The following is a 6,370-nucleotide window of genomic DNA, read 5'->3' as shown; positions in this document are numbered from 1 at the left end:
GTTTTCAAGGTTTATCCATGTTGTAGCATGTATCAGCACTTCATTGCTTTTTATGGCCAAATAATATTCTATTGTATGGATATACCACAGTTGATTTATCCATTTGTCACATGATGAACATTTAGGTTGTTTCCAGTTTTGGGTTTTTATGAATTAATGCTGTTGTAAATGTATAGGTTTCTGTGTGGACATGTTTTCATTTTGCTTGGATATACACCTAGGAGTTGAATTGCCATGTCTTATAGTAGAGGTCTATGTTTAATCATTTGGCAAACTACCGGACTCTTTTTCAAAATAGCTGTAACATTCTACATCCCCAACCAGTGTGTGAGGGTTCTGATGTTTCCACATCCTCATCAACACTTATTATTGGGCTTGCTAGTTGTGGCCATTCCAGTGGGTGTGATGTGATATCTCATTATGATTTTGATTTCAATTTTCCTTATGACTAATGATGTTGAACATATTTTCAAGTGTTTATTGGCCATTTGTATATCTTCTTCATAGGAACCTCAAGTCAGATTCTTGGTCTACTTTTTAATAGGCCCAGTTAACTTTTACATTACACATCATTTTGCAGCTGATTTTTCAGCTAACAAATAATAAGAATAGCAAATAGATTAAGTGTGGGGAAGCTATTAGAGTATTAGAGACACACGTGCCAACCTACCTAATATAAAAGGAGAAGGGAAAATATAAAAGGCAAACATAAACCTCAAAAAGCAGAACATTCTTCAGTCTTCTAGGGTGGAGAGTACAGTCTCAAAGGGCCCTGACTGCCTCTGTACTACAATATGGAAAGTGATGGAAGGTCACAGTGAGGACCTTGAGTCCTCTTACAGGAGCGTTTTACATACTATAGGGACTATTTACAAAGTCTGGCAGGTTTATAATATAATTTGAAGCTGTGGTAAAGGGGGATTAACACTTCTTATCAACAGTGTGTTCTTAAATGTTTAACAACCAACTCTCCAGAAAGAAGAAATGGTCTGCTCTGTACTTCCATTGCTGATTTCAGGCTAACAAGGTGTTGTTAACCAGCACAATTTCCTACGAATTCAAAACTGTCTCGCAAACCAGGAGAAGCCAGCTTGGACATACCACAGCTTGATATGTGACTGATTTAAGCTCATCACTGTGTTAGTCTCTTTACATATGACATCTATTGCCTCATTACTGCTCTCAACCACCTTTAAGAAGAAATAAGTGTATTTACTCCCAAAGTAGATGGAGGCTCAGAAAGATTTTGTAAACATGCCTAGGGAGACACAGATAGGAAGTGCCATTCTGGTCTTTCCAAAGACTGCTCTTCCTGGTACACTAATTGATAACTTATTTTTAAAAGTTAATCAAAAACAATTCCTAAATTGGGCTAAAAGGCACTTCTGGGCAACTTCAACCTGAGTCTCAGCTTCTCACCTTCCTCCCTAAACAACATGAGCTTCAGCACATGCTCCAGCTACTCCACAAGCTACTGGACCCTGGGCTTCGTGCCGTTGCCCAGCTATGGGGTTCAGCCAGCCAGCAGCTCAGCCAGCATTTATGCAGGCATCAGGGGCTCAGGCTTCCAGATCTCGGTGTCCTGCTCCAACAGAGTGCGGGGCAGTTGGGGATCCAGGGGCCTGGCTGCAGAGATGGCTGGGGGTCTGGCTGGCATAGGAGACACCCAGAGCAAGCAGGAAACTATGCAATGCCTGAATGACCACCTGTCCTCCTACCCAGAGAGGGTGAGAAGCCTGAAGGCTGATAATGGGAAACTGGAGAGCAAAACCTTGGAACATTTAGAGAAGAAGGGACCCCAGGTCAGAGACTGGGGGCATTATTTCAAGACCATCAAGGACCTGAGGGTTCAAATCTCTGCAAATTCTGTGGACAATGCCCACGTTGTTCTGCTGATTGACAATGCCTGTCTTGCTGCTGATGACTTCAGAGGCAGGTATGAGATGGAGCTGGCCATGCGCCAATCTGTGGAGGATGACATCAATGGGCTTTGAGAGATCATTGATGACACCAACATCACTGGCTACAGCTGGAGACAGAGGTCAAGGCTCTCAAGGAGGACTTGCTCTTCATGAAGAAGAACCATGAGGAGGAAGTAAATGGTTTACAAAACCAGATTGCCAATTCTGGGTTGACCATGGAGTCAGATGCCCCCAAATCTTAGGACCTCAACAAAATCATGGTGGATATCTAAGCCCAGCATGATGAGCTGGCACAGAAGAACCGAGAGGAGCTAGACAAGTAGTGGTCCCATCAGATAAAAGAGAGCACCATAGTGGTCACCTCTCAGACCGCTGAGATAGGTGCTGCTGAGATGACAGTCACAGAGCTGAGACAGATGGTCCAATCCTTGGAGCCTGACCTGGACTCAATGAGGAATCTGAAAGTCAGTTTGAAGAACAGCTTGAGAGAGGTGCAGACGTGCTATGTCATGCAGATGGAACAACTCAATGGGATCCTGCTGCACCTGGAGTCAGAGCTGGCCCAGACCTGGCAGAGAGGCAGTGCCAGTCCCAGCACTATGAGGTCCTGCTGAACATCAAGGTCAAGCTGGAGGCTGAGATTGCCGCCTGCCACAGCCTACTGGAAAACATGGAGGACTTCAATCTTGTTGATGTCCTGGACAAGAGCCCCTCCTTACAAACCACCCAAAAGACAACAACCCGCAGGATTGTGGATGGCAGAGTGGTGTCAGTGGTCAAGGACACCAAAGGTTTGAGGAGTTAAGGGCAGCAGAAATGGGACATCCCTCAGCAGAGCAGGAAGTCAATAAAAAGTTCATTGAAAGATTAAAAAAAAAAGGTGCTTCTGAAGAAGATTAATCCAATATTCTGAACTTTTACCCCATAAGCCTTACCATTGGTGGGAAAGTGAAATGTAATGTGTAGGTATTAAAATCAGAAAAAAAAATCTAACAGGCAAAACAGAACCAGGGACATGGAACAGGGGACAGACTGACAGCTGCCAGAGGAAAAGGGGGAAGAGGGGATGGTGGGGAGAAGGGGCAGGGACCAGTCAGAGAACATGTGTGAAAGACCCATGAACATGGACAATGGTGTGGGGACTGAATGTGGGAGCAGGAGTGTGAGCTGAGCAGAGGAGTGCAAAGTGGGGAAAAACTGGGACAACTATAATAAACAAGAATTTTTTAAAAAATAAAAAGCACTCAAAATGTAAAAAAAAAGAAACCGCTAACTGCAACTTCTCCAGAGACAAATGGTCAGAGGCCTGGTCAGTGGTAGACCCAAGTCAAGCCAGAATTTGCAAACAAAGCTTCCCTGCACCCAAGCAGTAGAGAAAGCAGTGCTAAGGAATTAGAAATAGTCTCTTCCAGCTTCACATTCAGCATCCCAGGCCCACGTGACCCCCACTGGTGCATCACGCATGCAGTCGGTGAATAACACACCTTAACAAACAGCCTTGCAGCAAATTGCAGGAAATTCCATTTCAGCATACTCATATGTTATATGACAATATTCTCACCAACTTGCACTGTGCATCAAAAACTGAGGTAGCACCTAACTACACTTTTTGCAAGCAGAGTGAGTGTATCTTGGGACCAAGCATTACTAGTATTTATTCAAATAAAACACCATATTCTCTACCCAGAAGCTAATGATCACTCAACATAAAAATTTGTAATTAGACAAATTGTATGAAAGGAATCCCTTATGCAACCAGTGGCAAGTTTCAACATCTGTTTCTAGCCAGTATCAGAGAGGGAGGTTGATCTACCACAGGATAACACATTCCCTTTGCCCTCCCTGGCACCCTCCGTGGAATTTATTACTCTATTGTGGAAGCTGCTATTGTGTGCCTGTTAGGTAAATAGGATCTGTAATTCAACAACCAAGCTTTGGTAATTATCTCTATACCAGCCAGGCTTCAACCTTACCATGTACCAAAGTCTAAAAAGCTTCAATAATATGAACAACCTAAGAAAGATATCAGTCAAGGCTTTGGAATGTTAACTTAGGGCAAGAACATAAATCTATATTCTCTTAAAATCTTCAAAAAGCCAAAATTATTAATGTACAATACTCTTCATTGTATTTTACTCAGCTCAATATTAAAATCTGAATGGACTGGATTAAAGAAATATTTATGCATTTTTTTAACCTTTCACCCAACAAAGAATACAATAAACAGTAGCCCCATTCAGAGATCTTTGGTATAAAGCAGAATGCTTTGACACTTAATATTACCATTATTATAGGCTTAGTAGTGGGCATGTGGGAGAATAAAAGGAGGAAAGACAAGAAGAAAGCAGTGATGCTCTAAGTTTGTATACCTCCCTCAGCCTCTGCTTTCCAAAGCCTGCATCATTGGCACCTCATACACCCTCTGTGGCTGGCCCATTAATAACTAGGACTGCTTGCCCGGACATCACAGCGTTCCAACCCAACCTTCATCATGCTGTACTCTCTTCATCTTCCCTCCACGCCCCACTTGCTTCATTTTGCAGGTTAGCCATCTGGAATCTTGTGTTCTCAGTCCCAGGCTTTTGGCTACTAGGAAATACAATAAACTAGTCCTGTGAGCTAATAGAAAAGGAGTAAAGAGATGACATCACTCATTCCTCTGCTCCCTACAGGTACATTTTAACTGCTACCTCAGGCCTCCTGGAGGTGGCAGCTACTCTTTTATTGACTCATCCCAAGAGTGATCCCAGGGGTAAGGATCCCAGCCCAGGCTGTAAGAAAAGATAATACCATGTGGGGCTTGTCCTTAGCCACCGGGGTTGAGATGACTCAAATGACGAAGGGGTGAGGGCACATCACAGGCTAGGGCTGGCCTCATCGGTATGCACACTCCTTAAACACACACAAATCCTTAACAGTATGCAGATGGCCGACAAGAAATCCAGCCAGGCTTCCCGGAGGGAATCACTTCCATTCCCACCTCAGTGCAGATGAACCACAATCAACGTCTGAGTCACAACACCCAACAAAGTAGATGGCTTGTAGACAACAACCTTTTAGAATTCAAGCACCAGAAACACCATTCCCTAGGGACACCCCTATCATAACCAAGATGTTGTATGTTGTGCAACCAATTTCATGCATCTGGATGGTTCTTTTATTTAACAGCCAGGTAAAACAAAGGTTGACTGCTTCAAATAATCTCCCTTCCTCTACATACCCGTCATACACGGAATTCCTTTGGAAGCTACTGAAAGTCCCTTTCACAGAACAGAGGGATGAAAACAACCTGTTTGTTTTTATACCAATCTATCTATCTGTGCTCTCCCTCCAACTAGCAAGTTCTATTTCTTTTCCAGAACTCTTGTCAAAATTCTCACATTCCAGGAAGACTTTTCCTACAATGGGTCTCCTCTTTAAAAAAAGGCTGTAGTCCAAAGGTTGTGCCAAAGAAAAATTCAGCCAGCTGCTGGCCATGTATTCACAGTACGACTGATCTTTCCTTCTCCCGTGTTTTTATTTCTTAATTGTCATGTCTATCCCAGAAACGTGACAAACATATGAGGTAGGCATTGCCTTTATCCCTGTGTTTTTACAGTGCTTCAGATGATGACTCTACTCAATAAATCAAAAATCATTATACTACACAAATGCATATGCTAATGCATGACCTGCAAGCTCAGATGGCAGAATGAATAAATAATTACTGGCAAACACTATGGCATGACATTTCAATGAAATCATCACAGAATCACTAGCAGTTATCTCTGCAAACTTGAGATAAGTGTCTATGGACAGGGAGAAATATACACTTGTATTTTTAAAAATAGAAATCAGAAAACTCAAAAAACTAGACTCAACACCATAACATTCGGATGCAGGCATATTACAGTATTATCAACACATGCGCACACACACAGTCGCCTGCTGGTTCAAATCAAGGCAACTGTGTTGAAAAATCCTCCCACATTAATCAAATGCTATTCCTCAGAAGCATGACAAGTCTGGTAAAACCAAGCAGGAGGCAAAGATATGAAATAGTTTTGACTATTGTACAGCTCTAAGTTTTGTCTTTTTTGACATTGGGCAATTAAAGAATTACAACCTGAAATCATCATCTCATTAGGCAGATTCATAAGGAGAAGGCCTTTCTCAGTAAGTAATTATTAATGGTCCAGTGTTGGCCTAGAGATGCATATCTCACGGAATTCCAGAGTGATTGCTCTTAACCTGATGCTATTTTTAGGTGATTTAGATGATGGTAGAGAATATAGTTATTAAGTCTGAAGATGACATTAAACCGGGTGTGGTACATTCCACTTTGGAAAACTGGACAGAAGTGCAAATGATCTTGCTGAGTTGGAGAAGTGGGTGGATATAAACCGATTAAGGTTCTGTAGCGTAACTCACATGGGAAGAAAAACAAACCACACAATGACGGGACTAAT

The 6,370-nt window shown here is 42.4% G+C and overlaps 1 pseudogene; it reads left to right on the top strand.

Annotated features, from left to right (window-relative positions):
- The first annotated feature begins 1,436 nt into the window (after positions 1–1,436).
- On the top strand, positions 1,437–2,727 carry LOC119048976 (keratin, type I cytoskeletal 18-like; annotated as a pseudogene).
- Positions 2,728–6,370: the final 3,643 nt, after the last annotated feature.

Source organism: Artibeus jamaicensis, unplaced genomic scaffold (assembly GCF_021234435.1).
Source record: "Artibeus jamaicensis isolate MK-2021 breed Jamaican fruit bat unplaced genomic scaffold, CSHL_Jam_final contig_3176, whole genome shotgun sequence".
NCBI classification, from domain to species: domain Eukaryota; kingdom Metazoa; phylum Chordata; class Mammalia; order Chiroptera; family Phyllostomidae; genus Artibeus; species Artibeus jamaicensis.
Note: the sequence above shows the minus strand (reverse complement) of the source record. Positions and strands in the feature narration are given on the sequence as shown.